Raw genomic sequence first — 12,479 nt, forward strand, 5'->3', positions numbered from 1 at the left:
ATAATAGATACACGATCATATCTGAGTGCATTAACAACAGTGTTATGAGCTTGTATAACATATTTTTCAAAGTTTCTAAGGTGAACATTTAATTTATTTAGTAATATTGTTATTCTTCAGAGATGGTATGTATTAAAATCTGAAAGTCACTGAAAATGGTTTCAAAAAACATTTTAGTTCCTACTTCATGCTTGGAAGTTGGTATTGCAGTTCTGTTTCTTCATTGCTATTCATTTTCATTGTAGGAAAAGCTAGAGCTTGAAGAATCTCCTAGAATAGTTATCTGTTGGAATTATTCAATAGAATATTCTGGAACAAAATCTTTATGGCTACAATACACTATACACTCTTTCAACTATAATCATACTCAGTCAGTGTTATATGAACAAGTGATTGGCACAGATAATAGCATTTTCTATCTAGTTCTTAAACTGAATTTCATGATTTTTATATAAATGTTTTATTTTGATTAGGTTTAGAGAAAAAAATCCCATAATTATGGCTTAGTATTTTGAGTACATTCATGTTTTGGTTATAAGTCTTCATGCTCTGGGCTTTTCCACACTTAAAATGGAGATTAAAATAGCTGCTTTAAGTATAGTTATACTACTGGAGACTGACTAAACAAAAGATCCTGAACAGCTACCTGAACTTGCACTTTTTCCAAGGGCAAATACATCTAAGTTATTGTATTGATTTAATTTGCATTCAAATTGCTCAGAATTTTGGTCGTGTATTTTCACTTGAATGATTTGCTATCAAGTGGAGAATGAATAGATGACATGTACAGAGTCATGTCATCTATTTTAAAATATTTACTAATATTTGTATAACCATATTAAGAGCAATATTAAAAAAACTATGAGAGCAAATGTTGGTTTTTTAAATTATTTCTTAAACAAATACAGAAATTGCATTGATTGTGATTTCTCCTTATGGATTTAGTTTTATTTAATATGAAATTTCATGGTACATTTTTGTTAATTTTATTCTCTGCATTTATATTATTAATGTTTAAATTGTAATAAAGTTGTAATATAACTGAGTAGTTGGTTTTAATGCATATTGACCATGGGATGCAATAACTATTATTTAAATGTTCACTTATAATCTGTGTTTTAAATTTAATTTGTGATATGTTTATTATTCTAACCATCTGACTGATTAAAATACAAATAAAATAAACCTTTAATTATTATTTTTTGGCACTGACAGTAGTTCAGCTTACCTTGGGACCTACTGAATATTTTAATAGTCAGTAATTTTTGTACTGTCATCTGTCACCACATTGGGCCAAATTCTGCACATGTAGCAATTGCTTCTGACTTTTCTGGGGTAAAAAACTATAAGCATTTCTAGAGCAAATACACTGAGATTGCACATATATTTAATAGATTATAGTCTATATTATCTCTAAGGTAAACTTTGTCCATAGTCATATGTGTTTTCATAAGTAAAATGGATAATGAGTTGGTCTTTTCAGGAACTTGTTTCATTTTGCTAGTGTTGAGGTAATATACTGGAGAATGATTTTTCTATTTTATGGTATAGCAGATGGCAAAAGCACAGTGCTAACTATTTAACAGGGTCTCAAATAGTTTATAAATAAATGAAAGGAGGAAACATGAATAAATGAAGTAAGCAGAAATACACAGTGGTGATATATTGGGTCCCTGACCCTGTGGTAGAGAGATAAAAATCAACGTTTTCTTTTTTCTTCAATGAGATTAGTATTGAAGAAAAAAAGTTTTTTTAAAAAATGAGGCTATTCAATCATTAACAGTTAAACAAAATAAATAAAATCACAACAATAAGTATTGTTTACTTGGTACTTACAGTGTGCTTGAAATTATACATTTAATTCTCTTTGTGGTTGCTACCAATATTACAATTTTGCTGAATTTTAAAAGGTTTAAGTAATTTTCCCCTGGATTACATGCCTTTATTAAGCCTGTATCACATTAGATCTGTCAGACAAGCACACTCCTAGAACGTTACTTCTCTTCTTCACACAACACCTGAGCCAATATTTAGGATTTAATTTATTATTTATAACTAATATACTTCTAAGAGAATGCTGCTTTTGAGTTGATCAATTTCCTTTTGACTACTACAGAACTGGGAGGTAAATATTAACAATTTATCTCCTCTGAGACTAGAAGGGGAAAAGAGACTAAGCAGTTACATAGAGGAAACATGAGACATCATAAGAAGTTTCAAGAAATGACTAGATTCAAATAATACAGGAGGACAATATGAGTTCAAAAGCTCACAGAATTATAAGCATTGTATACTTTAGTAGGGCATTTTTCATTAGAGATGTTTTACAAATTAACTTTGTCTCTCTGTAATTAAAAAGAAACTTGAGGGACACAGAGGTTAATTTTGTTATTTTATGAATTTCTTTAAATTCTCAGATCTATAACATAAATTATATTTCTGAAATAGTTCCAAAATCCTTAAGCAACTTAGTTGAATTGAAACAAATAGCTTCCATTTTTAATGACTATATATAAAACAAGGAAATGATTATTATAACTATTGGATAAAATCAATTAAGCTAGGAGAAGATTTGTGAAGAGAACAGAATTAGTGAAGAGACTCTAGAAAGGCATTGTTATTATCAAACACAGAATTTACCATATTAACCACTTTCAAGTATATGGTTCAGTGGCATTAACTATCTTCTCATTGTCATGAAAAATCACCACCATCAAAACCCAGAACTACTGCATCTTCCCACATTAAATTTCTATACCCAGTAAATGATAACTCTTCATTCTCTCCTGCTCTGTCCCCTGGAAACTCCTATTTTACTGTCTCTGGGTCATTAATTTTAAAATACTTATTTGCTAATATATGAATTTAAGCTATAAAAGTTAAACATGTTTGTACTGCTGTATGTTTTGATACATAGTCTTTTACTGATATATAAATATTATAGTTTCTATCACAATTTCTTAGATCTATAAATTTAGAAATGTTTTATAGATTCCAAAATATAATGATTTTTAAATTGTCTCAAAATATTCATTTTATAATATAATATAAATTTGTATATTAATTATATATTGTTATGTTATATTAACATGTTATGTTATGTAATATAATGTAATGTATATTATATTATATTTATTATATTATATTAATGTGATTCTATATGATGTGAAGGAGAGTAAGGTAGGCCATAGTAGTACTAAAAGTACTGGATGGGTTAAGTAGCCATGTGGGCTACTGATTTTCTGGGAAGGAGAGAGGTTTATTTAGGTGTGATTACAAATTATTGGACCTTTCCCATGTAACTAGTTTAATTTTAAGAAAACATTTCTCTCAAAATATGGAAAAGGAGTGACTTGCATAACTTTTCAGGTATAAGAACTACTCCAGAGATTTTATTTGCTTTTTGTCTGAATAAGATGATTGGGCAGGCAGAGCTGGTAGCGTGGGAATGAGAACTAATGCTTCAGGATGAACTAAATAGGTCAGCTGAAAAGCCTCTCAGTTGGGAAAAGGGAGTTTTTACTGTAAATTGTCTCCCATATCACTTTAATACCAAACACTCTTTGTTACATCTTACCTAGACTAATTGTTCTCAAAGGTAGATTAATTTTCTGAAGAATACCTTTGATCAAGGAAATCTTCTGTCAAGAAACTTCAATAATTTTCATTGTATATTGAACACCGTAACAGACACTGCTCTTAACGCCATCCCAGACCTACCAGTCATGGAGGAGCTAGACACCCCACCTACTGCGGCAGAGCTCGGCAAAGCCATCAACCGCCTCGCTTGCGGGAAAGCACCAGGAAGCGACGGAATCCCTCCAGAAATCCTAAAGAGTGGGAAACCAGTCCTGCTACAGCCGCTCCACCATCTACTCTGTCTCTGCTGGAAGGAGGGTTACATCCCCCAGGATATGAGAGACGCCAACATTATCACCATGTACAAGAACAAAGGAGACCGCAGCGACTGCAACAACTACCGGGGCATCTCTCTCCTCAGCGTCGTCGGCAAAGTATTTGCCCGGGTCGCTCTTGCCCGCCTGCAGACCCTTGCTTCCCGCGTCTACCCAGAGTCCCAGTGTGGCTTCAGAGCTGGCTGATCAACAGTGGACATGATCTTCTCCCTACGCCAGCTGCAGGAGAAGTGTCACGAGCAGCATAAACCACTCTACCTCGCCTTTATCGACCTCATGAAGGCGTTTGATCTGGTCAGTCGAAGCGGACTCTTCAGCTTGCTACGGAAGATTGGCTGTCCACCACATCTGCTTGCTGTGGTCATGTCCTTTCACAACAACATGCACAGCACGGTGTCCTACAACGGCGCAACCTCTGAGGCCTTCCCAGTCAGCAGCGGAGTAAAGCAGGGCTGCGTCCTCGCGCCTACGCTGTTTGGAATCTTCTTCTCCATGCTCCTCCAATACGCCTTTAAGGACTGCAGCGAGGGTGTCTTCATTCACACCAGATCCGATGGCAAGCTCTACAACCTGGCCCGTCTACGAGCCAAGACCAAAGTCAAAGAGGTGCTCATCCGTGAGATGCTCTTCGCCGACGACGCAGCCTTGACATCACACTCCAAAGAGGGACTCCAGCAGCTAGTCACTTGCCTTTCCCACGCATGCAAGGAGTTCGGACTAGCCATCAGCCTGACGAAGACAAACGTTATGGCTCAAGGCACGGGGACTACCCCATGCATCACCATCGACGGATACACCCTGGAGGTTGTCAACGACTTCACTTACCTCGGGTCCACCATCTCGAGCTCTCTGTCAGTTGACTTGGAGGTCAACCGGAGAATCGCCAGGGCAGCCACAGTTATGGCCAGACTGAACCGGCGAGCGTGGAACAATTCCAGCCTCACTGAGAAAACCAGACTGCGCATCTACCAAGCCTGCGTACTCAGCACTCTCCTCTAAGGCAGCGAGACGTGGACCACGTACGCAAGGCATGAAAGGAAACTCAACAGCTTCCACACGAGGTGCCTGCGACGCGTCCTGCATGTCGCCTGGCAGGATAAGGTTCCCAACACCGAGGTGCTGAAGCGAGCCAACATGAGCAGTTTGCATGCAGTTCTTAGTGAGAGACACCTCAGGTGGCTTGGCCATGTCAAAAGAATGGATGCAGGCCGTATTCCCAAAGACCTCCTCTACAGCGAGCTAGCAGAAGGCTAGAGGATGACAGGGCGCCCAAAACTGCGGTTCAAAGACATCTGCAAAAAGGACATGACACAATGCTCCATCAATCTCAACACATGGGAAGTTCAAGCAGACGACCGCCTAGCCTGGAGGCTCGTGGTCAGGCAAGGTACGTCACGCGCAGAGGCTGCGCGCAACGAGGAGGCGGTCCAGAAAAGATCGAGGCGGAAGCAGCGTCAACAGCAGCAACAACGGCCATCTGCCTTCACCTGTAACAAGTGCGGCAGGGATTGTCACTCCCGAGTCGGACTGCACAGCCATTCTCGGCGGTGCAGATAGACTCTCAGGAAGCTACGCCATCGTCTCTCGAGACGGACGGCTGCTGATGCCGATATTGAACAAAGGTAAAAATTGGGATTAGATTTATTGAACTTCTATACATGTATCATTTAACCTTTATCAAAACTCTATAAAGTAGATATTTTTGTGTGGAAGAGAATCCTCCACTTCAACGAAAGCAAGCAACTTGACAGGGTTTTACCTCTCTATCAGTGGGAACCTCTGTGAAAGCAGATACTTGTTTATCTTGCTCAAGTTGTATCTCTGCTACATCAATTTTCTAGACATATTTGTTGAATAAGTAAATTATATAAGACTTAATTTATATTTGCTCCATTGGCCCTTACTCTATTTCATGAATTCCTTACCTCAACTTAATCACTGTCTATTATGTGTGTATAAAAATTATATAGACAGATTGGGAGAATATTTGACTATTTTTTTTCTTAAAGGGATTTACTTAAGCTTTGCTGATGCAATTTGTTCACTAGTATTTTGATTCAGGTCAAAGAGTTTCAAGATATGTTTCATGAAACATATATATCTCTCGAGACGGACGGCTGCCGACGACGACGAATATTTAAATTAATACAGGGACGTAAAGGCACACTCAAAGTAATTGAAATTCAGAATCCTTCCAGAAATTTTTAGTTTTCCTTGTTCTTCAATAGTTGTTTTACCTAAAGAAAAACCAGTGACAATTATAGTAGCAATTCACATCTATTAAATCTTGACAAAGTATTCAACTTAGTTCATAAGGACAATAATTACCTTTCTCTTTGTATTCATATTGTCATTTTGAATTACAAGAACATGTAAGCACACAAATGGGTATAAATAGCTGTGCATATAGGGAAAAAACACAACTGGCATTTGGTAAGCATACATACAACCCAGCTAGAGAAATCAAAAAAGTAAATGGATAAATTGAAGCAGTCCTCATATTGTTAAAATACGTATTCTGATTTAGTGGGTCTGGAGCATTGGCCTGAGATTATGCATTTTAACAAGTTTTCTGGTGTGGCTGATGCTGTTGGTCCTGGGACAATTTAAATAGCAAGATATCAGCTTATTTACTATTATCTTTCACAGTATCATAAGCATTAGTAGTTGTGTTTTAAGAGAACAGGGAGTTAGCTTGTGAAGTATAAGTTTAAGAAAATTTATCCATTATAATTATATTTGGCAAGTAGCTAGAGAGTGTAAAAATGAGTCCCTGTTATCTAGATTTCTTACTGAGTACACAACATCGTCGGCAGCTGTCCGTCTCGAGAGACGATGGTGTAGCTTCTTAAGAGTCTATCTGCACCGCTGAGAATGGCTGTGCAGTCCGACTCAGGAGTGACACGGTATCTGTCTCCTCCCGTGTTGAATCAACATCTTGCAATGATGCTGGAGTGTCCTCTCCAGTGAAGCTGAAGCTACAGAGCCTGGGCAGGGTGATATGGAGGGTCTGCTGTTGCCCATGCAGCAGACCCCCCCTCTCTTCGCAGCTGAAGGGTCCAAGGGAAAGACGGAGTCAATACAGCTTGGCTTCATGTGCGCCGCAGGAGTTGCCGGTGTTGACTACAACGTCAAACTGCCTTAGGGACTCCGGCTCCGGATTTCCTGTCGGGGTTTACTCCCTTAGCCTTTCCCCTGAAGAGGTATGCCGCAAGGCAGCGGAGGTTTTTTGGAGTCAGAGTTTTCCTTCTCTGATGTGCCCTGACTGGCAGATCGAACCAGCGACACTTAGCTCGCAGGCCGACGCTCAATCCACTGAGCCAAACCAGCCAGGGGCAGAGTACACAACAAAGACACTATAAAATGTGTGGCTAATCAATACCATGTAACCATAAACCTCACCAATGTTATTAGTAAATATATTTAAATATGTTGACAATATATAAATATTGAAATGTCCTTTATAATAGTAGTCAGGATAACTTTTAGTGTATTTCTATAATTATAGAAGTGAAATAAATTATTGAGGAAAAATTGAAATATCTCCACAAAATTTTCACCAAATTTCTAGTACCTAACTCTAATACAACCAGTTGTTTTCCTAATGAGTGGTATTTTCTAAGAGCAAGCATCTGTGAGTGCTGAAGAATGCAAATACTATTCTGGGTCAAGAGATACATCTTAATTCATAATCAGAAAAGAATGTGAAATGAGTAACAAACAGTAATGTCTACACACATGTGAACAAAGTTTAAGGTTCTAATAAAACAAAGTTGGTTTTATATATACTTAATGAACTGTAATAGCAATGCCAATATTTATCATAATAGCTGTGTGGAAAAATGGTGTAGTGGAAAGAATAATAACTAATGAATTAAAAGACCTAAATTTCCATTCAAGATATGTGGCTCTGTAACAGGTGTATACCTCTTACCATCTATCAGCCTCAGTATTTGCATTCGCAAAACCAAAGGGAACAACTACAAGGTTTCTTGTACTTGTGACACTGTAATTCTATGGAATTTATGAAAAATTCTATGCCTACTCTGGTAAGAAGTATACCTAACAATGACATAACTTTATCTGTAAAACCATGGTTATTTTTTCCCCTCAAAAACTACATTCTCCTTTTTTTATTTGATTTGTATACTATTTCACCCTTATCAATGGTGAAAGATAGATATAAAATATCTGTTACACTTCCCTTCTCTTTATACAATGCAGTAAGAAAGTTACATGAAGACACAAAATATAAGGTAACGGATGAGAAGTGTTCAATAGATAGTTCTGATTATTGAATACCCAGGATTTAAATGCAGCCTGATTGGCTGTTTGTTGAGAGGATCATGGAATATTCATATGAAGGTTTTAAGAGTCTGCTCAGAGTCCTAGAAGACATGAAGGAATTTAATATGCAGAGAGGGGAGGGAAGATATTCTAAGTTAGAGGAATAACACACTTTAGAGGTCTGTTTAAGGAAATAACCCTTAAATATTATTCTCACAGGCCACATTTATCTCTTCATTCCTCTACTCCTTTGCCTCTTTTGTTTCATGAAATTTAACTTTTATCTTCAAAGCCAAGTTATCTATAATTTTTTAAATTTAAAATCTCACATTAGCTAGCTCCAAGCCATTGATTGTTAGAGTGTGTTTCCATCCAATGAAAATAGGTATAACAATTCTATTGTAAGATTTAGCTATGTACAAAGTAAAATCATCAAAAAGTTAGGATGGGATAAAGGGTGTAGAAAATAACATTGAATATTGAGCTAAAATTTTCAGGAAATGAGACAGTTACCCCTAGGATCAGTAGATTACTCATAACAGCATAATCTCAACCCAGATGATTCAAAGTTGGAAGTTTTAGGAAGGAGAGAAGAGGACATTTGCCATTCTCCAGGTTCAAGGGTAAGGAGAGAATCTAGAGGCATTCTCTGGCAATGCCAATCCAGAAAAAGGGTTCAGAGGTGAGAGAGGTGTGGGAACAGATTAGAATTAACTGATGCATTAAAGTGATTAAAATTTTAGACAAAGATTGAGAATTTAGGGGATCTAGCTGATGAGTGACTAGAGAGGCCCAAGGAAAGAGATTCTGATTGCTAATAAGTAGAGTTTATGGAACTAGAAAAGGGAATTTACAGAGCTGTATAGACTTGACAGTATGAAGGTTATTAATGACTTATGTTTATATAAATTTTCTTAGTAATGGGATTAAAAATCCAGTTGAGTGGTAAAGAGGAAGTTGAGGGGTGAGAAAAAAAAAAGACAATGACTGTGGCCCATACTTGAAAGACTGCTTTTGAAAGGCACAGAGAAAGGGGGCATTAGAGGAGATGTGAGGAATTTTTTTTTAACTGGAAGGATAGAGAATATGTTTAAAGCCTGATATAAATTATCTTTAAAAAAAATAAATAAACACCCTATTTAGGAGAAAGAGATTAAATAACAAGAGAGAGGTTTCTGAATTGATGAGAGAAGCTAGACTCCAAAGCCCAACTGTTTGAATTAGGCTTTGCTTGAATGAACTGCACTCTACTCAAGTTCTTTATACTCTTTTTATTTAACTCTAAGAAAAACCCAATGATGTAGGTACAATTATAAGCCTTGTTTTATACAGGAAACTGAGTCAAAGAGAAGATAAAGTAAAAATGTACCCAGTGTCACACAATCATGAGTGGCATAGTGATGATTCAAATATAAGTGGAATAAGTGTTTGGCACTTTCTGGTCTTGTTTTGCCTTTCCCAGAATTAAATCTTACCCTCTTAGGGAGTTGGAGGTGGTGAAAATCAGTTTTTCAGTGTTCTCAGTCTGCCACACCTAGTATAATGCTTCTGCTCTATGAATGGAGACTTGGTGAGGGGAGGGGAGCAGGTCCTCTTGTTCACACTTTCCTGAAATAGAGCTTCTGCAATAATGAACTGGTGGAGACATAAAGCACTGCTGATAGTCTGCCCCTCTTGGGTGAAACCATAACCTGAGACTGGCAGCTAGCAGGTGAAGGAAATCCAGTGTTCTTGGCCATTCTTTCCTGCAGTGCAGTGCCTATGGCTGACCTTCCATAACGCAGAGTTGTGGAGGTAAAGGAGCTGGTTGTGGCTCTAATACCACAGACTCTGAATGTTCTTCCTGAGACCCAGCAGACTTTTTTTGAATGACTGTTTCTCCCTATGCTATATGTCCTTAAGACAATTTCTAGAGACCTTAATAATCGATTGTTTTATAATTTTCACTAAATTGTTGTTTTTCTGGGAGGAGTTCTGTCAAACTTTTGCTTCATTAGCCACTGGTCAATTAGTTTTTGATAAAAGTCACAAGGTTGTTCAATGAGTTAAAAAGAAATTCCTTCTAACAACTGGTCACAGAGCAATTAGATATTTATATATTAAAAATCCTCAATAATTAACTCACATCATATACAAATATTATCTTGAAATGGATGATAGCTCTAAATGTAAAATCTAAAACTATAAATCTTCTAGAATATTTAGAAGAAAAAATTTGTGACTTTGGGTTAGGGGACAATTTCTTAGATAAGTCCCCAAATCATGAAGCATAAAAGAAAACAGTTCTACATTGTTCTTTATAAAAAATTAAAACTTCTGTTTAAATGCTATTGCAAGGAAAATGAAATGAAAAGCCATGAACTAGGAGAACCTCTTCATAAAGCATAAATGAGAATATATAACAAATCTTTACATAAGGCCAGGAACCTAATTTAAAAATGGAAAAAAAATGAACAGATGCTTCACAAAATAAGATATAAGCATGGCCAAGAAGCCCACTATAAGTTGTTCAACTTCATTAGTCATCAGAGAACTGCAAATTAAAACCAGAATGGGATACTATGTACTATAAACACACTATAATGGCCTTACATATCTTGGAGAGGATGTAAAACAACTGGAATTCTCATGTATTACTGGTGCTACAACTTTTAGGAAAACACTTAATAATTTCTTATAAAGTTAAACACTCACATTTTGATATAGTAACACCATTCTAAGATATTTATCCAGAGGAATGAAAATACATAAATATACAAAGACTTGCACATGACCATAATAGTAGCTTTCCTCCTAATCTAAATGTCCAGCAACAAATAAGTCACTAAACCAAATATGGTATATCTATTCAATAAAATACTCCTTAGTGATAAATAAATGCATGATATATGAATAAATCTCAAAATTATTATCTTGAGTCAAAGAGACTGTCACAAAAAAACATTGTGATTCCATTTATATACAATTTTTTGGGGGGGGCGCTTTTTATTTTTTATTTATTTATTTATTTATTTACAAAAAAATCACTTTTAATTTTCAGTTACAGTTGACATACATTATTATATTAGTTTCAGGTGTACACTCCAGTGATTAGACATTACATAATTTAATAAGTGATCATCCATATAAATCTCACACCCATCTGACACCATACATAGTTATTAGACTATTATTCACTGTATTCCCTATACTGTACTTTACATCCCCATGACTATTCTGTAACAACCAGCGTGTACTTCTTAATATCTTCTCCTATTTCATTTTTTCCTTAAATGAAAATAAACGGTTGATGGGACAGCCAACCGACCTGGAGTCTGCAAGATCCTTCCCCATGTGGGAAGACCACCCTCCCCTCCACACCCCCACTCTTATTAGGGATTTCTGGACCCAAGGGTAGGTAGGACGATGACCATGTCCAGCTTGAAGCAGCTAGAGGAGCTCGAGACCTTCGCCCATTGTCCTTTATAAGATTATAAAGGGTCTTAAGTCTGAGAGGGAGGGATTGTTATTTTTTATTGTTAAAATAATTAATTAATTAATTAATTCTAAAGTGGCAAAACTAATCTATGGTGACAGGAAGCATATCAATGGTTATCTGTGGCTGAAGTTAGAGGATTAATTGCAAAAGACATGAGGGGACATTTTATAGAGATGGAAATGGTCTATATCTTGGTTTGGCATGGATTACATTGGTGCCTACTTTTACAAGACTCATTGAACAATATACTTAAAATTGAGACATTTAAATAAAAAATTTTACCTAACTAAATTGATTAAATAAATAGTAATATGCTCTAGGTATTAAAAATTACAGTAAGATAATTACAAACTTTATTTAATATATTGAAGTTTGATGCATTTTTCAAATGATATTTAATAGAACAAAAGACACAACAGCACAAATAAGTTCAGAATAGCTACAGCCATGAAAATCTACTTATTCAAAGTTAAGTTACAATCATGTAAATATAAAAGTTGTATCAAACCATTACACATTTGAGTGACTCACGAACATTTGGTGATAAAAAGGTGAATAAATAAATTAAAAGAGTGTTTATCTGCAGCATGTTGTCATGAGGGAAATTTCTTAATTAGAGTTCTATAAACTCAGTTTATGGTTCAATAGTAATATGCACCTGTGACTTGGAGTTTTGTTTGCATGATAAATACCTTCAGTTTATTATGTGTCTGATTATTATGTTACTTTTATTTTCACTTCAAGCCTTTATAAATTGCCTAATAATTTTAAATGTATATTTTTCTGAAGTATATAATTAA

Source organism: Furipterus horrens, unplaced genomic scaffold (genome assembly GCF_987537825.1).
Source record: "Furipterus horrens unplaced genomic scaffold, mFurHor1.1.pri manual_scaffold_2, whole genome shotgun sequence".
NCBI lineage: Eukaryota > Metazoa > Chordata > Mammalia > Chiroptera > Furipteridae > Furipterus > Furipterus horrens.